Here is a 13,106-nt window from a genome sequence, read left to right on the forward strand (position 1 = left end):
TTGTAGATTTTATGTTATAATTGTAGTTGAGTAATGTATGTATAGTAAAAGCAGTAATTTTTAAGCTAATGCATTTTATATCTACCATCAGTAACATTAGCTTTTGTAAACTTTAAGCTGCAGATAGATTTTTAGAGGCACTAGGTGTGTACCTACTAAGGGTGGGTTGCACCCATAGACTTAATATATACTGGTTGCACCCATAGACTTAGAACTTGCACCAGAGGCGTGGTTAAAGTTAAAGTTATGGACAAAGTTATGGTTATAGTTAAGGCTAACTTTAAGAGCGCTTACAGACGAACGGCACGTGTCGACGGCACGCGTCGGCGGCAGTCGACGGCAGACGACGGCACGTGTCGGCGGCAGCCGGCAGCCGTCGCCAGTTTATCACGCTTGCAGTTGTGACGTACCGCGTAAAGGTAAGCGTCCACAGGTACACTAACCTAGTAAATGAATGCTCTAAAGGGGGATGTGGATGGAAAAGTCGAAAGCAGAAATTTTGACTTAGGAACTTTGTTTGGACTAATTTGAAGATAAAAATACTGGCTAGTCGGTAATCCGTACGCTGCCAATTCAGAGGACGTACTGTGAAAAAATTATCCGTTTGATGCGAGACGTCCGTTGCGTACAATACCGACCTGTGGACGCTTACCTTTAGGCGGTACGTCAAAACTGGAGGCCTACCACCACCCCTACTAAGCGACACCATTTGACAGATAAGCAATTTTAATTTAAAGTCAAGCTAGCGATCTTAAAAAAGTTGATATTTCACAGCGGATTTAACAATGTTTTGCATTTTTTTCTGTTTTTTAGTAAAATTATATTTAAAAAGTGATTACGGTAATGTTATTGTAATCTTACAACAAAGTGTTCTGGAAACATGATAGTTTTAAGGAAGATCGTGGTAGGCCCATAAAGTTAATATACCTAGCGGAATAGAGAAACAAAGGCCTGAGCAAGAGAGATGTCACTATCAGTAAAACTGCGTGGTAAAAAGAGACGTGTGATCCATGGCAGCAGCACTCTTTTTTTATGTCCAGTCGGTACGTGCCGCACGTTGACAATTTAATCTCATAGAAATCATGTTCAATCATGCTTGTGTTTAAGTGTATACGTACATATATTTTTACACACAGATGAAACAAATTTCGGTTTCGTTTGACAGCTCGAGATTGTTGCTCTATTCCGCTAGGTAGGTATATTAACTTTATGGGTACCCTGCATGCGTCATAAACTGTCAACGGCTACCGTCGGCTGCCGTCGACTGCCGCCGACACGTGCCGTTCGTCTGCAAGAAGCCTAACTTTAACCTTAACTTTGATCACAGAATTTGACAGATGACAGCTGGTCCGACAAGGCTTGAAATGCACGTGGGCGGGGGCGCTGCTGGTAAAGGAGAACTGTCAAAAATGGCGTTTTTGTATGATTACAGCGTTAGTTCCTTTTTTCGCTACGTTCATTATAAGCCTTGTCGAGCTCAAGGTTATGGTTAAATATTATGGCGTCCATTTTTTTACTTTAACCAGAGACCTTCTGCTTTAACTTTATGCTTTAACTTTATGCTTTAACCAAAGATTTGACATTTTGCATTGTAGTTATAGTTAAAGTTACAGTTATAGCTAAAGTAAGTTGGTGCAACCCAACCTTAGTTGGCAGACTTGGCACTATAAGAAGCTATAGCTAAAATCTTCTAAGGTGAGTAAATTGACTTTCTGTTTTTGATCTATGATCTTTATGAATAGATGTGAGATCTATTCATAAATAATAGTATTTGATTCGTATTTACACCTTGAAGGAATTGGTACAATGACGCTGGTTAGCTGTTCTCTTGGACCATGTCAAGTGTCAGTAAGAATGTGGAATAGAGCTACTAGCAAGGTCTGAGACTCTGAGCAAATAGTTACTGCTCAAACTTTATTGTATATAGTTCTTGCAATCTGCGAGCGCGCGTAGCCTTTATTTGTAGTTGGAAATACGAATAGACATTTTCGTTAGTGTGCGTACCTAACGGAGCAGTCAGTAGCGAGCGAGCCATGTACGCGTGTATAGATATGGTCACCAACACAACTAAGGGCGCCGCGCGCTCATAGATTGCAAGAACTGTACTAGATGTACTAACAAAACTAAGTGATAATACTTTGGGATATATGTATGTGGCCCTTGTATAGAGTTCACTGTGAAAGTAGCAGCGTAAGGATTTTTTTTGTTTGTATGGGCAAGTGCTCCCGGGGCCGGGTCATAAATTTTGCCATACAAAAGTAAAAAAAAGTTACTCTTTCAACATAGCCGTAAGGGGAGTCATTCACACCCTTAATTATCACTTAGTTTTGTTACAGCCTGTATTGTATCTGGTATTTGATATTTTCAGGTCTCAGAGATAGCTAGGTAAGGTAGGATGTGTGATATCTGTGACTTGTCTGCGGAGATGTCTGCAGTGCTTCGTGTGTCGCGCATCTTCTGTCTCGCTCCATTGCGCTTTGTCGAAGAGGGACGGAGTACTACAGTGACTTTGTCACGACGCTACATTATCTGCGGAAACGTTTTCGTCCTTCTTTATAGTAAGTACCTGGCCAGTATTACTTACGTCTTACAGGCTCTATTTTATCACTAAAAAGCTGGGAAAAAGTGCAAGAAATAAATCACTGCTTTTGTGACTGTTGCGGAGGTCAGCGGTCAGCCTGTATAATACCTAGAGATGATAATATGATAAAGCCATGCTTTAGTGCAGTGGCGGGGCAAGACCTTAATTTAATTTGGGCAAGATATTATATCTTGAAGGACCCCCTAAAATATATTTTGCGAGGCCCCCTGATGGATGGACGCAAAAGGACGGATTTGTCGAGAGAAATAAATTTTTGATACTCAAACTTTGAGTACCAAAACTCGTAAATCTTTTAAAAAACCTCGTAGTACACGGGGCGCGAGGCCCCTTAGACGGCGAGGCCGTGGGTGGTTGCCCACGCACGTCGCCCACGCCTTATGCCGCCTCTGATTTAGTGGGTAAAAGTTGGCTGACTAGGCCCACATACATAATATTATCCATAAACTTATAATATGCATTATAAGTTTATGATATTATCCATCTAGTTATTAATAAGTAAATAGTAATTTAAAAACAGGTTAAGTACTTACTAAAAAAATCATATTTCTATGTAGATATTATTTTTAAGGTATTTTGAATATAACAGCTTTGATACCGGAGATTCTGTACAATCAATTAGACAAGGTTCAGGCCAAAGTTTCCATTATTTTTTGGTCCATAATTGGAATGACAAATTTACTCGTCGTCCACCTCATCGTCGTAAAGGCCGTACTCGGTGCACCGAGACGAATGAAAAATTGTATGTTGTACATGAAGACAATTCAAGAAGTGAGTAACCTCCTATAAATGTGCCGTTTACATTCACCCGCTGGCCATGCAGTGCCGCTGCTCCTCGCGCTGCCATGCCGGAAATATTTCCCTGAACACTTCTGAGGCAGTAACGACGCAATGAGTGTTTCAACTGAGCCCTCTACTCACTTTCCCACTTTCCGCGTCGGGCACCAGCAGCGGCATGATGAGTGGCAGCGCGAGTTTGTACTTGGTACTACTAATATAATATATTCTGTGGGGCGCGAGCATGGGCGTAGCCAGTCTTGGGCTCAGGTTGGGGCAGCAGCAAGCGCTGCCCACTTCCCTATTCAGTACCCTGCCCAACAGCGAAAATAAACGACGAATAATGTGCTTGATGATGCACAAGTCATACTATTGGGCTGTGGAGGTCTGACATGACCTCAGAACAGGACATGACCATAAAGTTAATATACCTATAACTGTACCTACTCGGTGAAACATGGCGGTAGCGGTCATTGACTCCTTGTCAAAAACTTGTTCTCTATAAAAGGCCCATTCACGGCAGGCCGCGATTGACAAAATCCTGACAATCGTGTGACAGGTACTTTCAATTGTCTTATATTTCTCTATGGGTACTTTATGGATGGTCCCGATGTATGTTTATTTTTCTCTATGGTCCCGTACCAGTTAGAGGGCTTCCACAAATTACATGAGGTGTTTAAGGGGGGGAGGGGGTCGAGTAAAATCTCATCTAATCTCACGTTGGAGAGAGGGTAGGTCTCGGCAAAATCTCACGTATTTTTTTTTAACAAAATTAAAAAAAAAAAACACCACACTTAATTTGTGGACGCCCCCTTACCCATAGAGAAAAAACCCAGTTAAGTACCACTTTATAATTGTTGAGTAACAACATGAATTATAACAATTGACTATTAACGTAGAGAGTGAGCTTGTATACATATAAGTGTGATCTCGTTTTTGTCATAAAAACAAAATTTCAGATAGAAATGAATCTCAAGAAACGAAGTATCTCAAATCCGTGGATCGCACGGATTATAATGGTGTATACTATGTTTGCTGTCATTATTCTTATGATCATCGATTCTAGCATGTATGTGCCTGAGAAGGAATGGGGGGAATGTAAGTACATTCTGATTTCTAAGTACGTTCAGAGAAATTGATTTCTGACCTACGTAATTTGGTCATGCCATGTCCTACTCAACAGCCAGATTGCAATTATTAATAAATTAATGGATTTGATATCGGACTCCAGATAATTGAAAAGTATTCAGAGGCACTTTATATGCTTACCTAACGTCTAACGAATAAAAAATGTGATGTTAAGTTAAGAAAGCAATACCTATACATCATTAGAATTGAAACGGGGTAATTTCAATTCTAATGATGTAAATTCTAAATAGTAATAGTACTTTAATTCGGTCGAGTTTGATTTTTCTACTTAAGGCTGCGTTTCCACCAGAGATGTGTTGCGAGGAATGTGCTTTTGAGAACCAATAGAATCGCTTCATTGGCGTGAGCTTGTCATGACATCGCTCAGCGCGGCGTTTCTATTGGAAGTTTTTATTTAAGCGTTTTTCTGTTATATTCACATTCCTCGCAACACATCTCTGGTGGAAACGCAGTCTAAAATGTATACTATTAACTATGCTAGTACTTTTAGGTTGAAGCCAAACGAGCGTAATTTGTGAGTCGTGAGTCGCAGAATTTCTGCCGCGTAAATATCTTTTCATACAATTCATGACTCACAAAATTACGCTCGTGTGAATCAAACAGGACTTCTGTATGAAACTGAGTGCGGCAGAATTTCTGCCAGTCGAATTTCTGCGACTCAAAACTCACAAATTACGCTCGTTTGGCTTCACCCTTATACTATGGTATTTGTAACTTGTGTAAACTGATCTGTTTTGTTTGTTTGAATAAAGAGTTTTTTATTTTTATGTATTTATTTATGGTACGTACTGCGTAGCGCGTCTACGAGCGTAGCATGTCTACGAGCATAACATCTACCGCTTATTATTATAACTAGCTTTTGCCTGCGGCTTCGCTCGCGTTAAGAAGTATTATTAAGTATTATATACAATCTTTCATCCCCTTGTTTATCCCCTTAGGGGTGGAATTGATCAAAATCATTTCTTAGGGGATGCCTACGTGATAACGTCTACCTGCATGCTAAACAGCCCGATCCGTCCAGTGGTTTGGGCTGTGCGTTGATAGATCACTATGTCAGTCAGTCAGTCAGTCAGTCAGTCACCACTCACATTTGAGTTATAAGTATATAATATTTAGATACCATAATATGAAATAGAATTTTTAGACTGGGGGTCTACTTGGGGGGCTTATTTTGACCTACTTTGACTTTTCATGATTCCACGTGCCAAAAAAAGTTTTTCTTTTATATGAAATTATGTGTCTATTTATATTGATTAAGTTTAAAACTTAGCATTAAAGAGTAGACCGATAAAAACTAAAAATTTCATTATGTATCATTCGTTTAACTTTTAAGTTACAGTCAGCTTCGTCGTGGCAGCTCGGTTGACTTATTTTCTTATAATACTTCTACCGTTGGCGTCTCACCAGCTTACCTTTATAATGGCTATGATACTGTCCACCACACGAGCTATCAACAGTGACCTATCAATTATCGGAGCAAATGGTAACTACTATGGCTTACTAGATGACGCCCGCAACTCCGTTGCGCCAAAATTCGTTTATCACGCGGCAACCGTACATTTTTCTAAAATAAATAGTATCCTATGTCCTTTTACCGGGAGTCAAAGTATTTCCATCACCGAGCAAAATTGGTTCCGCGGTTAGGGCGTGAGTGAGTAACAGTCAACAGATAGACAGACAGACAGACACTTTCGCATTTATTATATTAGTATGGATACTATGAGCGGGTTTTAAGGCTGCCACTAGTTACGATTCATCGCAAGTTTATAGTTTATACCAATTCATTGGTGATGGATCGAAACGATCATTTGTAAAAAAAAACTATTTAACTCAACTAAGGACATAACGTCTTTTCTACGGCTTTAAAACTTTTTATTTAATAATGATATATTATTATCTTTGTAAGTTATAACAAAATAAGTAAACGACTTTCAGATTCAGGGGCACCTCATGAGATCCTTCGTCAATATTACTTTCTATCGAATTCGCTTTGCGAATTGATTCTGAATGTAAACACGAAAGAGGGTGGTTTATATTTTGCGCTATTTGTACAAAAATTTTTCAATATCTCCACAACCATTTTTTACGTTGGCTACAGTTTTAGAAAAGGTACTTATTATTTTTATTTAGGTATTACCTTCACCTTATATTATTTTTGTATAGTTACTTATCTATTGGCCGCACTCAAAGAGATTTAATAATTACTTAACTTTAATTTATTGAAGATTTTGACGTAACCTCCATACATTTTCTTTCAAACTCTGAGTGTTGCCAATTATAATATTAGGGAAATACTATATAGAGCGCTAAATAAACTTGTATTTTTAAAGGTGCAGTGTCCTTTGTAATAGTACAAGCGGTTTGGCTCGTTTACCACTTGTCTCAGTTATTCATTGTTGTAGAAAGCTGTCACCGTGTGAAAAAACAAGTAAGTAACACCATATTATTATAACAGTACCTGGATGACCGAGCTTTGCTCGTTGACTTCGTGTTATTTAACAAACACTCATTGACTTCGTGTTATTTAACAACGACATCTGCTGGAATAGCTTTAGCTGTTGTTGTGTCGTTAAATCAATTAGTTGCTCACAAAATATTTTTCAGTTTATCGATTATCGATAAAACACGAATAAAAAGACATGGTCCATGGATGTCGAAGACGTCGTGGACTACATCAGTAAGAAGACATCTCTCCACTTGAGGGTCGAGCGTCTGCAGTCTCGCCACAAGGTCAACTTCAGTTCCTTTGTGGTGAGAGTACCGACGCATCTTCTCCCGACCTTTGAAGCGGAGGAATTCTGGCCGACTGATGTGGTTTACCGAAGGTTCCGAGGGAGACTCCGGAATGAAGCGCGCGTCACGTCGCCGTTAATTCGTGATAATGTGTAGTTTATATAATTTTTATGTATGTTATAGTCATTATGGTATATATTGTATGGGCCTACGTAGCCTGATTTAAATAAATAAATAAATAAAATAAATGTATGTCACAACCGTACCCAACACATAATTTTAATTATCAAACAAGCGCCACGAGTCGGCTAAACGATTTACGTAAAAAATAATCACTTGTAGTTAACTACTAATGATCAACTTATAACAGGAAAATAAACGACATAGGCTATTTGCATACAAAAAATAGTAAACATTGAAATAAATCAAGCAAGAAAACCTACTTTTGACTCTTAAAAAGCAATGAAGGCCCCTGATAACATTATGGTCAAGTGCTGGCGGAAGCAATGCTGGGAGAAGCATTCAGACTTGCAAGACGCGTCTTTCTCTCTTAGCACCCATCCCCATATTCCGTATAGTTTCGCTGTTATGACGACTGTCACAACCGTTCCCTGGCACAACCGTACCCAGTCTACCCTATATAGCGCGACGTAATTTCGGCATGGTGTATCATCGGTAATTTAAAATACATTGCAGGCGTAATCATGCCGAACTTCTAAACACACTAGGCCGAAAAAACGCGGCCGACGTTTGGCATCATTACTCCTGCAATGTATTTTAAATTACCGATGATACACCATGCCGAAATTACGCCGCGTTATATCCGACCGGGCAGAGAGAGCTGTTTCACCACTTCCTAATAAGTGCCGGATCGGCTATCCACTACTTAACTTGACAGATAGGGTACGGAGAATCTGTCAAATAAGTTGTGGATAGCCTATTCGGCACTTTTTCAGGAAGTGGAGAAACAGGCCCTAAGTCGGCTAATACGTTTGTTTTTATCAGATCGAAGAGACAAAATTTATACTGTGTAAAATATTGGCGTCAGCACCTTCAGACCAGCTGCTACTTCGGGAGGCAACCAGATACCTAGGAAGGCTCTCCTTAGTCGACGACGTGTTCGCTCCATACGGCATATTCTCACTAACTCGGTCTTTTAGCGTCAAGGTAAGTACTAACACAATAGACAGAGCGAACCAGTAAGCCGACTTCAAACAAACTGACAATCGGCGCGAGTACCACGTAAATAATGCTACGAACGGCTAGCTGAGCAACGCAGTCACAATGCGCGCGCACGCGACGTGTTTTCGAGAAAAAAGTCGGCCTACTGCTTAGTTCTATCTATTGTGAACTGTGGTACTAATAACGTTGATTTTTATCGGACAGCGCCTAAACTAAAATGTGTAAAATATCAATATGAGTTATTCACAGACGCTTCCTAGAATTTCACACAATATCTCGGGCGATCAGCGTCGACGCTTACGTACTTTCAGAGAAATTGATTCACATGTGAATGCCGGACCTACTTCATTCAGTTGGGTTATGTCAGTGTAGATCGTTTTCTCTCTACGTCCGATACGAATAGTTCTGTCCGTGAAAGGTACGTTATAGTAGGGGAGGTAGTGCTATCGTTTGCTAAGTCATTTCATACCGACCAAATTTTTGTCCAGCGGTAGCTTAATATTCATCAATCAATAAAATCAGCGTCAGTCGCCGCACCCGTGGTGGGATGTTAACTGAGAGTATTTCAAAGTTGTAAAAAAAATAATTGCGAAAAGTGATTTTATACCGAATGAATTTTTTATGGATGATTATTGAGGTCATGCTTAACCAAAAATGCACCGTCAGCCGTATTGCAGACGGGGGATTTAACGTCAGTCGCGTTACTGAACTATGTTAAAAAATTAAAATATAAAGTCATTTCATTCCGTACAAAATTTATACAGGTGAATGTTGATACCTTTTTAATAATAAAGACCACCGTCAATCGTTAATATGCGGGTGGAAAGCCCGTCAGCCAGCGATATAAGCTATAACCAATATAGCCCTACTTCGCGCTCAAAGTATCCTGGGGCGTCGCGTAGACGACATTTCCACCTGCAAATATTCAGCTGACGGCGATTTTCGTTTGAATTAACCATAAAATTGTCTCACATAGCAATTTTAAGTAATTAATTCGATAGTCAATATTTGTGAAGAAGAATTATATACATTTTACTTTAAAAGCGCCATCTGTTGTTATATACTAAAACTAAAATAGCACCTACCAAACCTAAACGTGTATAATCTAGATATGACCTTTATTGGGTGCGAATTGGGATCTTTTTAATGTCAATTCAATACGATTTCCAACAACAACTTTGAGATACTCTCAATTTTTATTCCACCCGATCGATCGACGATCAAAACTCTTATGTATTAATAGAATAGTATTATTGTTACGATTTTCGCTCGGTATGAAATTACTTTTTAAAATGAGCGCGACCTCCCCTACTATTAGAGCCTATGCGTCAAGCGGCAGCGCTGCGTCGACGCAACGCAAACGCAACGCCTGTGTGGACAGGCTCTAAGGGAGTAGACGTACGGTCACAGAATATATATTGGTACAGTAAGGGAGTAGACGGAAAAAAATCACCCCCTCATTGAAGTCAGTAGGGAGGTACCGTTTTTTAAGATTTTGTGCACCATTTTGGCGGCTTACCTATGTGCATTCATGCCGAATTACAGCTTTAAGTAGGTCTTATAGTCTCTGGACCCTGAGCAAAACCGTGGACAGACAGACGGACGAACAGACCGAAACTATAAGGGTTCCTTGTACGGAACCCTAAAAACGTGCAGGAATGTGCCGTGTGAACCAAGCCTAGGTCGTCATCTTCGGCTGGGGTTGACATTAACCCGACCACGTCACATAGATCCGCCATCTGCCTATATTCAATTTCTCTGATAATACTATCGACAAAGCTCGCTTCACCACGCATTTAAGACGAGAATCGCTTGACGGCGCCGTTGAATTGCGGACACACTTTATCGTGTTCTACCACGTCCGAGAAAAGTCGCTTTTATTAGTAGGTACTATACTGTATACTCATTACTCATTCTGCAAGTCTCGAAACGCAATATCAATTATAATATATAAATTGTATCTATAGGTAAATATTGTATTTTTCAGGTTATCAGTGCTATTACAACTTGTGTTGTAGCCTTGATCCAGTTTAAAATGTTCGTCGTGTAAAGTGCATTGATAAGATCAATGGGTAGCAATGATAATAATTTTGTGCTCGGCGCTATGTGTAAAATGGCTGGACCTATTTTTAACAGACTTCCAAAAAACGAGGAGGCTGTGGATATTTTTTATTTTTTTATTTTTGTATTTTCGACCACTACTCCGCCGTTTGTGAACCGATTTTCAAAATTTTTGTTTTGTTATATTAGGGTTCACTCCAATTTGTTCCCATTTTCACAAAAGTGGTGATCTGATGATGGGATCCATGAGTAATCGAGGGAACTCCTCAAAATTTATATCGAAATATGCTACCAAAACGCAAGATTTTGCACCAAGGTATAGGTACTATAGTTCCGAAGATACTAAGAGAACTCCAGATTCCTTATAGATACAAGTTTGGGGGTTTAGGCGTTGTTTTAAGAACTGAAAGCATATTATGCTACTATGCAAATTACATTCATCATCATCATCATCATCACTACCATGTCAGGTTCACCGATGTCACAACTCACATGATGGTTGTACATGGACACAATATACACACAACACCATAATTATATCATCAGTCATCACGTTATGTCCTTATTTATTTGGTACATTTCATAGCGATTTTAATTAAAAAAAATATACTTACTTAATGTTTTTCAAAATACATATTTCAAGTACTTACCACAAAATTGAACATAAGTAACAAATTTAACCTTTACTCCAGAGCGTAAGGCACACATTTGACATTAAACATTGTAAAATGTTCTCGTCGCACATGTTACAATAAGCTGACAGACTTTTCAACTGAACAAAAAAAAATTACAATGTTTGCGTTGCGTTCTTTGACGCATTCAAAGATGACGAAAATTGAAGATGAAAGTGCACAGTGTGGACATACATAGCTAATCTACATCGTAATAGGAATAAGAAACACAATCGCAATTAGTATAAAAAATACTTCGTTTATACGGTTTATATTTACACGATTTTGATACATATACAGATAGAATTCCTATGCAAGTTTATAGACCTACAATAATTGCCTAGCGGCTAGCACGTGTTTACTGTTCACTTCGATTTTTTTAAAATGTATTGTTTAAAATTATCTACCTGATATTTGTGATCAGCACGTGTGACTCTTAACAAATTGTAATAAGAATTAAGATACGTAGAATATTAAATAAGTATACTTACGCGATGGTTTACTAGGTAACTTAAAAAGAGTGTCAAAATTATTATTTTTAACAAAAAATTAAAACCGACTTCCAAGGTAAAAACAATAATAACATCCTTATAATATGAACTCAAAAGTATTAAGTAAATATTTTTTCTTATCTAATAATGCTTTTTTCCGAATTCGGCTAAACCAGTTCCAAAAGTTTCAAATAATCTGTCAGAGAACTGAAGATTCAGCTATCTGGTACCGACTTCAAAATGATGAAGATTGAGTACAGAAATAGTTGAGGTTTAGCCGAATTCGGAAAAAGGCATTATTAGATAAGAAAAATTATTTAATACTTTTTAGTTCATATTAAGTAAATATAAGGATGTTAATTTATTATTGTTTTTACCTTGGAAGTCGGATTTAATTTTTTGTTAAAAATAATAATGATTAAGTTTTTCGTGTGTCCAACTAGTGGGTTTGAGTAAAGTTTTATTCCACAATTCGAAACGATAGTAATGAATTGTTTTATGTATTCAATTATGTACGGGAATAGTTGATTTACATTCGATCTGATAAATTGTAACAGCAATAACTATTTACTTAGTATCTTACTATTTACTATTATCTTTGGTAACAGATTATTTAAAAAATAAGATGCGTGAAGTATAACGATAGATAGTGTGAGTCGGGTCCTCTAATATGACGTACTTAATAAATAGACCCGCACTCAGAGACGTGCATATAATTACCCAATTATTGTATTTAAATAAAGATTTTGACATAAGACCCATACATTATCTAAAATGTCAAACTCGTCATTAAATTGTAGGTTAAGCATCATTAAATTACTCTGAGTGCCGTAAGTGTGGCAATGCTCTAAGTTCTAAGTCCTAAAAATGAAACACGGTTGCAAAATAAAATACTTTAATCATAAAATATGAAAATATTTTCTTACAAAATATTAAATTTTAAGTACTTAACCTAATAGTTTCTAATAAATAACAATAAACTTTTTTTAAAGAGCTTAAAAATCTTATATCTACTTATACTTATACTTAGTACTTTTGCTTACAAGAATAAGACCTATAGAATATAAGGTCAATTTCACAAAGACCCGTAAAATTGTAAAAATCAGGCTTTTTCAGCTTCCTTGCCACTTGCAACGTCAGAGCAAAAAACTTCTTTATTCTCTTTCACTCCCCAGCCTAGAATCTAGATAAATTATCACTTAATTTTAATAAGACGCTGAGTCAAATTTACGGAACAGTATGAAGATCCGATTTGACTGATTCAATTTAGGTAACATAATATTTTGTATATTTTTAACCCCCAACAAAAAAGAGGGATGTTATAAGTTTGAGGTGTTTGTCTGCTGTCTGTCTAGTTCTGTCGTCTGTGAGGTCGTGGCATTGTAGCATCCACACTGGTAGACTATTTGAAAACTGATTTTTAGGATTCCGTACCCAAAGGGT

This window comes from Aricia agestis, chromosome 3 (genome assembly GCF_905147365.1).
Source record: "Aricia agestis chromosome 3, ilAriAges1.1, whole genome shotgun sequence".
Classification (NCBI taxonomy): domain Eukaryota; kingdom Metazoa; phylum Arthropoda; class Insecta; order Lepidoptera; family Lycaenidae; genus Aricia; species Aricia agestis.